Here is an 11765-nt window from a genome sequence, read left to right as displayed (position 1 = left end):
GAGGATTGTTGACTAAGAATCCAAATGCAATAATATGGCCTTTTATACCATGAGAAGGAATTCTGAGAAAAGATGGAAAGTGCTTCTGAATCTGGTTTAGTTTTGATATTGAAATTCATTTCTTTAATTTCTAAAATTCATGCCATTGTGAACAGAATACTACTAAAAAGCCTAGGCTTATCTCCAGCTCTGCCACCAGAGCAGGGACTCATTTTTTTTTGGTTTTAATTGCTAGAGGGTGCAATGTTTTGTTTTAATTGCTGGGGTGAAGGGGGAGCAGCACCCCCAATGGGGTACGGTCATACCACAATCCCTTTTATTACATGTCTCCATCCCATAGGAATTCTGGGCAAGCATACACACATGTTTTTCAAGTCACTGGGGCTGGGATTTGGCCCCAGATCAGCCATATGGGATCTGGCTCCCTATGCACAGGCCTTAACCACTACACTATCCAGATGGCCACAAAGACTCAACCTTCTCCCCCCCCCACCCCCCATGAAAAGTTTAATTTCCATTTGGTCCAAGGCTTGGGAGAGGGCTCTTGGGTGGTGAAAAAGCTGCCTAATGGGGCTGGCAGGTGGTACAGTGGTGAAGGCACTGGACCCCACATAGTTGACCTTTTGGTTCAAATCACACCAGACACATGTGCATGTGTGCTGAGAATCCTAAGAGGAGAATGGAGAACAAGGAACTGAGGAGTGACCATCCTCCCCGGGGTATGCTTTCTAACTTTCCTTCTCTCTGTATCTATCTAGCAAGTGCATCATGCACCCTATGGCAAAAACCTAAAAAAAAGGAGTCTGTTCTTATTGATCAGTATTTCTTTAAGTTCTTCATTTTTATTCTAAAGAACACATCCTTGGGTAGAGATTCAGGTTTGTGTTTTTTGCCTTCCAGGAAGGGAGTCAAGTGAAGGCATGCACCTGTGAAAGTGTGTGTGTGTGTGTGTGTGTGTGTGTGTGTGTATTTATATCTCTGACAGAGAGAGATTGTGAATTGTAGGATCAATTTTGCTGATTCTTTCAAGACTCCAGAGGTCCTAACATTGAACAGGTGCAATTAAAATAAAAACAAAACAAAACGAAACCTTATCAGGCATTTGTATAGGAAGACAATCTTACTCATCATTCTATAGGAGAATTTAAATATTTATTCTTTTTAACATAATATGCAGGCAAGATCACTGCAGTGTGCTGAGCTGTGGTTAGAGCATCCAGTAAAAATAAACAGGATTGTTGTTCTATACATTTTATGCAGAGGTGGAGGTAAAGGTAGATGGTAATGATGTTTACTTTGGGTGGGTGTGATTATTCAATTTCTAAATCTAGCAACTCTGCTTTTTATTTTTAATGATAGGCATTATAAATGGGCCCCAAATAATAGTCCTCATGTGGAGTCTATGAACACAGGATGGTACTGTGTTTATTTCAAACAAGAGAAGGTCTTCGGGTCCTTTTATAAGTAAGCCAGTGCCTTTCCTATTTTAAAAAAAACACACATTGAATCAACTGTCACCAACGGAAAAAGTTATGCTTGATAACACCATTCCCTTAATGGAGAATCTAATGAGTGTTTAAATGTACCTCCTGATTTGGTTTTGTACGACCTTGTATAGCTTGACTCCCTTCCATGTATACACCACTGTCCTCAATATCTACTAGAGCTGCCACTTTTTGGGCCACCTGTTCTCATCTCTTCTAGGAGGAAGAAAGCCACTAAAGGTAAAATATCTACAGAAGATGAAGTACTAGACAACTGTGGTTGGAGACAGGATGTTTACTTTCTTTTTCTTTCCTTTTTTTTTAAGAGAGAGATTTTTGCTATAGGTGTGTGTGCTTGCCAGAGAGATGGAGAGAGACAGAAAGCGAGAAATCACTCCCCAGTGATTGGCCACACCACAATCCCTTCACTTTTCTATTTTCCTCTCAGAATCTTAGGCACGCACACACACACACATGCCTGGCATGAGTTTCAGGCCATGGGATCCAGGACTCCAACTGCAGTTGACCATGTGGGAGTCCAGTAACGTAACCATCATGCCATCTACTGGTCCCTGAATGTTTAATTTCTGAGACTTAAGTTCACTATCTTAAAAAAAAGGAGATAATAATAGCATATGATATGAAGAGTTGTTTTGTGAATTAAATGCCATCCAGCATCTTATGCCACGAATGGCATATTTTAATAAACTCTCAGAAAATTGACTGGAAAATATTAAGGAAAAGGCTATTTCAGAAACTGAAGCTGTAAACCAAGATGTAGAAGAAAAGTCATACTGGGAAACAGTGATGAGCTATGAACAAGCTCAATTTTCAGACTTCTGTGGCTCTGCCTTCTGGGATCATTTATTGGACTAACTAATTTACAAATTTAATTGTATAATTTTGTTACCTTTGACTTCAGCACCTGTGCATGTTATTTTTCTGTCTCTGGATCATTTTCTGTCTCTGCAATGAATCAGTAGCTCAAACAGAGGGAGTTTAATATAGGGAATTTGCTACATGAGTGAAGAAAGACCTGAAAAGTGAAACAGAGGATGTGAGGATTAAGCAATAGCAGGAAGCTAGTACTGAATCCATGTCGGCAGAAAGATAGGCTATGTTTCCAAAGCCCAGGATTGGGACTCGTTTGCTGGAAGCTGAAATCATAATAGGTTTTCAGGTAGGAGCTGGGATGAGGAAGAGAGGGACTGTCATGCAGAAAGAGAGCGTCAGAGGAGAAATGGCCAATACTGGACATCCCAGGTGAAGCAGAGAATGGAGGAGAAGGTCTCTGGCTTCTCTGTTTCTATATTCAGTCTTGCATGAGTGCTTCCTATTGCCAAACCACCTGAAAGCCAAAGGGCAACAGAGCCTGAGAAATGTTCTTAAGGAATGAAGCTGAGAACAAAAGGGCATGTGACCAGCAAGGCCCAACCACATAAGCTGCTTAAGGATAAATACTATGTCATCTACTGGGTGTTTTCTCTCTGTAGATGGTAAACACATAGTTCTTCTGGTAGACATGTGTATTACCTCTGTCTGGAGTATCTCTCCCTAAAGATAAGGTCTGTGAGAGGAGAAATACTGAAATTCCAAAGTCAAATTCAAGAGCATGAGCTTAAAAGTAAAAAGAATATTTTTAAATTCAGAGAACTCTATAGCTTTTGTCTAATGTTTTTCAGCTACAACCTGATGACTCAGAAGATTTTGGGGAGGGGGGAGATTTTGTTTCAGAGAATCTTGATTATCAATGTGATCAACCTTCTCTCCTGGATCTGGAGGCAATGATTAGCAGGAGGCTAGCTGTGAAGTGATCTTGGTTACTGTACACTTGAAAGGAATGAATTTTGCATCCTTAATCTCAAGGATATTTTAAAATGCCTAAAATAAATTTTGCACGTGACCCATATTAGTGATGGATTTTGAAGTTTGGATAGTATTTTATGTAATTGCTTACTACTTTCTCAGTCACTCTGTGTGTGTGTGTGTGTGTGTGTGTGTGTGTGTTTGTGTGTGTATGTGTGAGAGAGAATGTGTATATATGTGTTTAACTGCAGCTCAAATTAAAATATCAAAGCAATTATAATTCAGAGGCAGCTCTTAACATTGTAAAGGCTAATTTTAGTTCATCTTTCCAGTGTCAGAAATTATATCCACTTGTAGAATGTCACTGGTGACACAGGTTTTGCCATTTCTATTTCTTCGTGGCAGGAGGTACATTTCAACTATTAACAGCTTGCTATTGCTAGACACCAGCTAGTAAAATGAGCTAGATTTCTTCAACATCTGGAAACTCTAAAGGAGCTTCTTCCAAGCCTAGCATTAACTCATCCTGACACTTGTTCCATTTGTTCATGCCTTGCCTCAAGGAGTTCACCCACAGCATATTTATTTTTAAACCAATCTTTGCAAGAGCTATCACCTTACCAACAAACAAATCAAAGACTTACTAGATGTTGGGCTGAAAATATCCCTGGATGTCCACAGAACACAGAATTACATAGCCGGGATCTCCACTGTTTATAACATAACTTGCTGTCTCTCACACATTTTTCTCCTGAGGCCAACTGTTGTTTGTAAGAATATGATCCTTTTTGCCATTTCTAGATAGAATTAGTTCAGCTATAAGGATTTAAGTCTGGCCTATTTTAGAAATCAGCGAAGATGTCCTCCAGCTCTCCACACTTCTTGTCTCACTACCAGTTCTTGCATATGGGGTTTATGTCTCATCTTTTACTTCTTTAAGTGTGTCAGGTACATAAAGCTGGGTATTGATGGGTTCACCAGGCTCATATTAACCTTCCTCCTCTGAGAATTGCCCCTCTTCATATATACACAGGATTGAACCCTATGCATCCATGTTTATACAAATTGACTTCCTCCCACATTAACTGGAAGGGACACAGTGGTCATCACATGATGTGTTCAGCACCAATCAGTTTCTTTCTCCATAGAATTTGGAACTGATAGCCCACTATTCATTTAGGGTGGTCTGGGATCTTGAACCAAGATGTTTCTAGAGGGATGTAAGCAGTTGGCTTGGCCACGGGCCTGATGGTCAAGAGAAATTACATGTAAAGAGAGAAAAGAATGAGCTATATACATGGAGAAACAAAGGAAAAGAAGTGAGCACATTGGTTGGTGAATTCATCTGTTGCTGTACAACAGATTACTTCAAAGTTAGCAGCTTTAAACAACACACACTTATTATCTCAAAGGGTATGAGGGGCAGGCATCTAGGACTCGCTTAGCTGGGGACTTTCTGCTCCAGGTCTCTTAGGAGTCTGCAGGAAAGATGTGAGCTGGGGCTGAAGAAGGCACTTCCAAACTCACTCATGGGGCTGTTGGCAGGAGAGTTCAGTCTCTTGACACATGACCCTCTCCAGAGGGCTGCTTACCTGAAATGATAGCTGGTTTATCCAGAAGCTGGGTGAGAGAGAGAGTGAAAGAAAGAGAGAGAGCGCCTAAGAAAATGGCAGAACTTAAATCTTCTCTTGAATGTGCACTGGCTGTGGTGATTGTTTTCTAAAGAACAGACTATGGGAAGGGGAAAAATAGTAACTATACAGTGAAGAAATTGGGCAGACACCTCCTCAACCGAGTGCTCAAGGTCAACATCACCAGTCATGTTGATTTCCGTACTGCTGAGAGCAGTGACAAGAAGGGGACCTGACCATGTGATATTTTTCCCCAAATCTAAAATCCTAACTACTTCCAAGAAAATAGCAGACAAACCTACACTAGAGAACTTTCTCCAAAATATTTGCCCAGAACTTCTCAAAATTTTCAACATAGAGAGAAAGAGATTTAGAAACCACCATAGATCTTAGTAGATTAAGGATACTTAATAAATGGAACATGATATCTTGGAATAGATCCTAGAACAGAAAAATGACACTAGAGGGAAAACTGGTGAAATCTGAAAAATGTCTACAGTTTATAGTAGTGTACCCATGTTAGTTTCTTAGTTTTGACAAACATACCCTGGCTATGTTAGTATTCAAAGGAGTTGGGTGAAGGAGATATATAGAAACTCTGTTGTTTGGCTTATTATGCTGTCTGATTTTCATGACTCTGGCTAAGGTAGAAGCAGTTGAGAGAGTGGATAAAAGAAGGCCCTATATCAAGCACTACAGAGAACCCTTGGGTTAAATCATCCATCATTTTTCTTTTTTTTTTTTTTTTTTTCACCATAGTAATTTTCATTCTTATCAGTGACCTTAACGGACATATTTTTTAAAATGATAATTTCCTGGGGCCAGCAGGTGGCATAATGGTTACGGTGCTGGTTTCCCATATAGCCAACCACTGTTTAAATAATGGACTTGGTGGCTTGAAAATCATGTTGGGTGCATGTGTGTGCATGCCTATAATCCCTGGAGGAGAATGGAGGAGAAGGGATTGTGGCATGGCCATCCCCCGTGGGGAGCGGTTTCTCACTTTCCATCTCACTGCCTCTCTCTGTTTCTCTACTATAAGCACAAGTGTTTTATGGAAAAAGAAAACTTTAAAAAATTATCCTTTCTCTGTTTTCAAAAGCCATATGTATGCATTGTAAGAAAACAAAACATTACAAAATTATATCACTTCAGAAGTGCAATTTCTTTTTTTTTTTAAGAGAGATTTTTGTTATGGCACACGTGCACTCACTGGAGAGACAGAGAGAGATAGAGAGACACAGGAACAAAAAGCCCCCCCTGGGGTATGATTGTGGCATGGCCACAATCTTTTGTATTCTCTTGGATTCTCCTCTTGGGATTTTTTGGGCATACATACACATGCACCAGCATTAGTTTCAAGCCACCAGGTCTGGAACTCAAACCACAGCTGACTACATGGGCATCCAGCGATGTAACCACTATGCCATCTGCTGGTCACCAGAAGTGCAATTTCTTTATAATTCTCCAGCACCAATGATGGCTGTCAGTGGTTTAATGCATAAACCCCATTAAAGAAATATATATACACACACACACACACACACACACACACACACACACACATAGAGTTTGTTTCTTAAATGAAAATAAAATTGACACATGTTGTTTTGTAACTTGTGTTTTTTTATATGAAATTTGTTTTGAACCTCTTTCTATATCAGCTCATACAGCTCAGTCTCATTCTTATTTATTTATTTATTTATTTATTTATTCTATTTAACTGCCAGAGAGCATGTGCTCTTGTAAGAGAGAGAGAGAGAGAGAGAGAGAGAGAGAGAGAGAATCCCTTAATGGGGAATGACCACACACAATCCCTTTTCTTCCATTTTTATCTCCTGTCAGTATTTTGGGCATGCATGCATGTGCACCCAGTGTGATTTTCAAACCACTGGACTGAGATTTGAATCATGGTTGGCCATCTGGAATCTGGTTCCTCATGCACTGCACTTAAGTGCTGTACTGCATAGCAACTCTCTTTTAAAATTTAAAAAAATCTTTCTTAAAGTTTATCTGTTTAGTGTTTTTTTTTTTTTTTTTTTTTTTTCCCATGAGAAAGCAATATATAGACTTTGGGACCAGCAGTTAGCGTAATGGCTATGTCGCTGGACTCCCACGTAGTCGACCGTGGTTCGAGTCCGAGACCCGGCGGCTTAAACTCACGCCGGGCACATGTGCGTGCGTGCCCAAGATCCCGAGAGGAGAATGGAAGAGAAGGGATTGAGGCGTGGCCATCCCCCCTGGGGGGGTGATTTCTCGATTTCTGTCTCTCTGTCTCTCTCTGTCTGTCTGGCAAGTGCACGCGCCCTATAGCAAAAACCTCTCATAATATATATATATATATATATACACACACACACACACATATATATAGGAAACTTTAACATCATCCTTCATGCCACGATCCATCCCAGTCTCAGCTGGCTTAGATTACAGGCATGTACCTAGTGTACTCAGGGAGGTTCTGGAACAATTCAGAACCTTTCTGATGTGGGTTCAGTTGTCCTACCCTGTACCACCACCCAGTCCCCTCATTCTTTTGTTAACATTTAAATAGAATTCAGCTCTAAGGATGCATGATGATTTATTTACCATCCTCATGCCATGGTTCATTTTTTCAATAGTATGAAAAATATTGTAATAAAAAGTGACAATACTACTATACTATAAATTCATAGAAAGAAAATTCTTATTCTTATTTCATTTTTCACCAGGTAGCTGATTTGTAGTCCCAATTTCTTAGTAAATAAATCTGTGTGTTCTACTGAAACAGCCCCTGAGTCCAGGGACCTGCACTGTGCAGTTGGCTGTGGATTGAATGTGCTCAGGACTCTTGCTTGACTGAACAGCTTAAAGGTTAAGAAAACATGACTTTCTAAGTCTGCAGCAGTCAACATGTTTTCTTTGGTTTAATCAGTCAGAGGAAAACATATCCCAGAAGAGAGTGTATGTCTTCCCCCAATCTCTTCTTGTGCTTTCTGTTTGAGAGAAAGAAAAGCTCAATGAATATTTGAGAAGACCTAGTGAGATTGTCATGCAGATGCCAGCTGACTATGTTGGCAGTGAAGAAGTGAGTATTTAGTTCCAAAAAATTCTTGTTTTGGTGATTCCAAAGTAAATAATTTGGATTATTAAAATACTGATGGTAAATATGTCCTCCCCTCCCATGTGTGGATAGGCCTGGCCCCAAATTACAAGGTAGTACTCTTTGGCCTTAGAGTTAAGGATACCCCTATGGATAAAAAAGTTTATAAACATTAAAACAGAATATATTCATACAATGGAATTCTATATACTCATGAAAATAAACTAATCTATCCACAGTATTGTGGATACATTTTTTTTTTTGAGTAAAGAATCAGTATACAAAAGAATTCATGCTGTACAACTCTTGGTTAGTTACCTCTTGGCTTAATACATAAGGACTTCTTGCCTTAATACAACAGGAATCATTTATTATTGTTCATGGTCTCTGTGGTTCAGGTATTGGGCAGTACCTTGGAGAAATTCTGGCTCGTAGTTGCTCATGATACTGAAGTCAAATGTCTTCTGGGCTGTAGTCATCTGAAGGCTTGATTGGTGCTGGAGGATACACGTCTCTATGGTCACTTAGCCATAAATCTGGCAAGTTGGTGCTGGCTATGGGTAGAAGGTTTTTGTTCCCATCCACATGGGCCTTTTCACAGGACTGCTTGTGTTTTCTCCTGGCTCTCCTTCCTCCCAGAGAGAACAATTGGAGACAAAGAGGCAGAAATCTCAATAGCCTTTTGTGATCTCACCTTGGAAGTTGGTTGCACCAAGCCCTGATTCAATGTGGGAAGCTGGGAAACCAGAACCAGAATCATTGTGGACTACCTTGGAAACTGGCTATCACAATTTCATTTGTAGAAAAATTTTAAATGTGCAAAAATAAGCTGTATAGGTATTAAAGCCATAGACAGAAGAAAATGTTCACCATAATAGTTGTTATTTCTTAGAGAAAGGAAGTTGTGAATGAGCAAGGATCATTATTAGAAACAATTCATTTGTTTTATGAACTTATTGATAAAGTGGTATGTTTTATAATTGCAAGAAAGAGTCTTTAAACAATTGTGCTAAAAGAGAATTGATATGAGAAATACTACTTTTTTTCCTTTTAAAATTCAAACATAAATCAAAGTATGCCTAAAAGCTCATTTATAATATGGTCAGGGGACAGGTGGTGACTCAGTGGTGGCACAGATGGGCCCACATGGGAGAGGTCCTAGATTCACATTCTGGAACCTCTCTGAGCATGCTGAACATGTGCATGTGTGCACATAATCTGAACTGGGGGTAGACTGTGGTATGTAGACCCCATTGAGGGTGACTGTTTCTCTCTCTCATGGAAAAATAAATATATTAAAAAAAAACTTTAAAAAATATGATCAGAAGAAAAATTGCAGTGATCATTAATAATAGTATAAAATTACCCAGTAGTTCTTAGTAGGTCTAGACCAAATTAAGCAAATTGATTTATATGATATTCTGACATCCTTTGTGTGTATGTGTGTGTGTGTCACAACAACCAATATGAGTCTAATTTTCTCTCGTTTCAGGTTTTTGCCATAGGATACGTGTGCTTGGGGAGACAATGAGAGGGAAAGTGAGAAATCACCCCCTCAGGGGGGATGGCCACACCATGGTCCCTTCTCCTCCATTTCCCTCCTGGGATTTTGGGCGCACATGTACATATGCGTGGTGTGATTTTCGAGATACCAGTTCTAGGACTCAAACCATGTTTTGCCATGTAGGAGTCCAGTGCCATAACTACTATGCCACCTGCTGGCTCCCTTCTTGTCCTTTTTTAACAAATAAAAATGAAATAAAAAATCAGAGCAATTTAGGTGTCCTACCCAAGGTCACACAGTCAATAAGTGAGAGCCAAGGCTCATACCCTGTTCTTGTACCCTTTTGATAGAAAAGAAGGGCAGACTATTGGCATAAAAAGTCTCTTTGTTATGCATAAATTTTGTGAAAGTTTCTTTCTTCCATTAGATAAAAATAAGCACTCTTAATAGACTCTCATCCTCCCCTCCCCTTAAAACAGACACACACTCACACGTACAAGTTGACCTCAGAACAGAACCCTGATCTTAGATGACTGTAGCCTGAAGACATTTGGGTTCATTCTCCTGAGTGGGCCTATTTTTGCCTAAATTGAACAATCTTTTGAAACCCTTAGGTAGATCAGTCATCTAGTCTTTCTCAGTAGGTGACTGGTACCATGTAAGTACTAAACAGATATTTGTTAAATGAATAGAAAAAAGTACTACACAGATATTTGTTAAATGAATAAAAAAAATAGAGGTTTATTTATATTATGAAAATTTTACATGGTCATATGTCACACACTGTTCTGTGTGCTTTCTAAGCATTAACTTGTTTATAGTCCTTGACCATCTTCTGGTGTCCATTCCAACTCATCTCTAAGAGATAAGTCCCTGGGTAACTTCCCTTCTTCACTTGTCCCTAGGCAGGAAGTTCTCTATTTTTCCAGCTTCCTGATCTTTTATAGTTTGGCATATTACTTTGGCAAATCAGTTTAATAATAGAACATTGAGCTGCTCATTCCTGGGTTGCAGGGGGAAACGGGAATGAATGTATTTTCATCTGTAACTACAAATGAGTACTTGCCTTTTAGAACTTTCAGACAACTTTTTGTGTTAATTTGAATAAGAACATCAAATCCCTTGAGGTTTATCCCTGTAACCTTCACAACAGGAAATGTGCCTGCATCTTGGCTTATTCTTGCTTCTGATTTTAGTTCCTTTAATAAGTGCTAAATATGCTTCATTCAGTTATTTTCCATCATATTTCTCTAAATCATCTAGTAGCAAGTCTTAGCATGTCTGCTTGTTTAATGATGAGATCTCAGCATCCTTACCAGCCATACCACTGGTACACAGGGTTAATTCTACCCTGATAAATCCATGCAGCCTGTGATAGGCCCCTAGAAGAGGAGAAGTTAGTTATTTTGTTGAATCATTATCTATCAGATGCGCATATGAATACTGTGGAAAACATAATTTAACAAAACTCATTTTTATTTGTATGATCTTATTATCATTGCAAAATAGAGCAAATGAGACTTGCTAGAAGCCATTTTCTTTTACCTATAGCAAATTCATTTATTTAGTAGAGTTACTGAATTTATTTCTTTCTTTTGAGTGATTTTTGCTATTGGGTGCATGTGCTTGCTGGAGAGACAGAGACAGAAAGTGAAAAACCACCACCCAGGGGGATGGCCACACTGCAATCCCTTCTTCTCTTGGGATTTTGGGCATGCACACCGTGCCTAGAGTGAGTTTCAAGCCACTGGGTCTGGGACTCGAACTGCAGTTGGCCATGTGGGAGTCCAGCAACATAAGACGTAGCTATTACTCCATGTGCAGGTCCCTGAATTCTATCATGGTCATGGTTCCAGCTCTCAAAGAGCTCAGAGTCTGGGCAAGGGTAAGGGTATATTGGATGTATGTATGTCAGAGTGATGGTGGTAGTGAGGTATGCGTAAGGAGAGTTAAGCAGATGAGTATAATGCAGTGTATTACAGACAGCCTCCTGGGGGAATTTAGGAATGGGCCCCCAAACCCATTAGGGGACCTGGTGAAGGTTGCTAGGACTGGGCAAATTTTTTTTAAAAAAGGTAGTTCTTGGGAACCAGCAGTTGGCGTAATGGCTATGTCGCTGGACTCCCACGTAGTCGACCGCGGTTCGCGTCCCGGACCCGGTGGCTTAAAACTCACGCTGGGCGCGTGTGCGTGCGTGCCCAAGATCCCGAGAGGAGAATGGAGGAGAAGGGATTGCGGCGTGACCATCCCCCCTG

Source organism: Tupaia chinensis, unplaced genomic scaffold, assembly GCF_000334495.1.
Source record: "Tupaia chinensis unplaced genomic scaffold, TupChi_1.0 Scaffold000682_1, whole genome shotgun sequence".
Taxonomy (NCBI): Eukaryota; Metazoa; Chordata; class Mammalia; order Scandentia; family Tupaiidae; genus Tupaia; species Tupaia belangeri.
The sequence above is the reverse complement of the archived record's forward strand: the minus strand, read 5'-3'. Positions refer to the sequence as shown.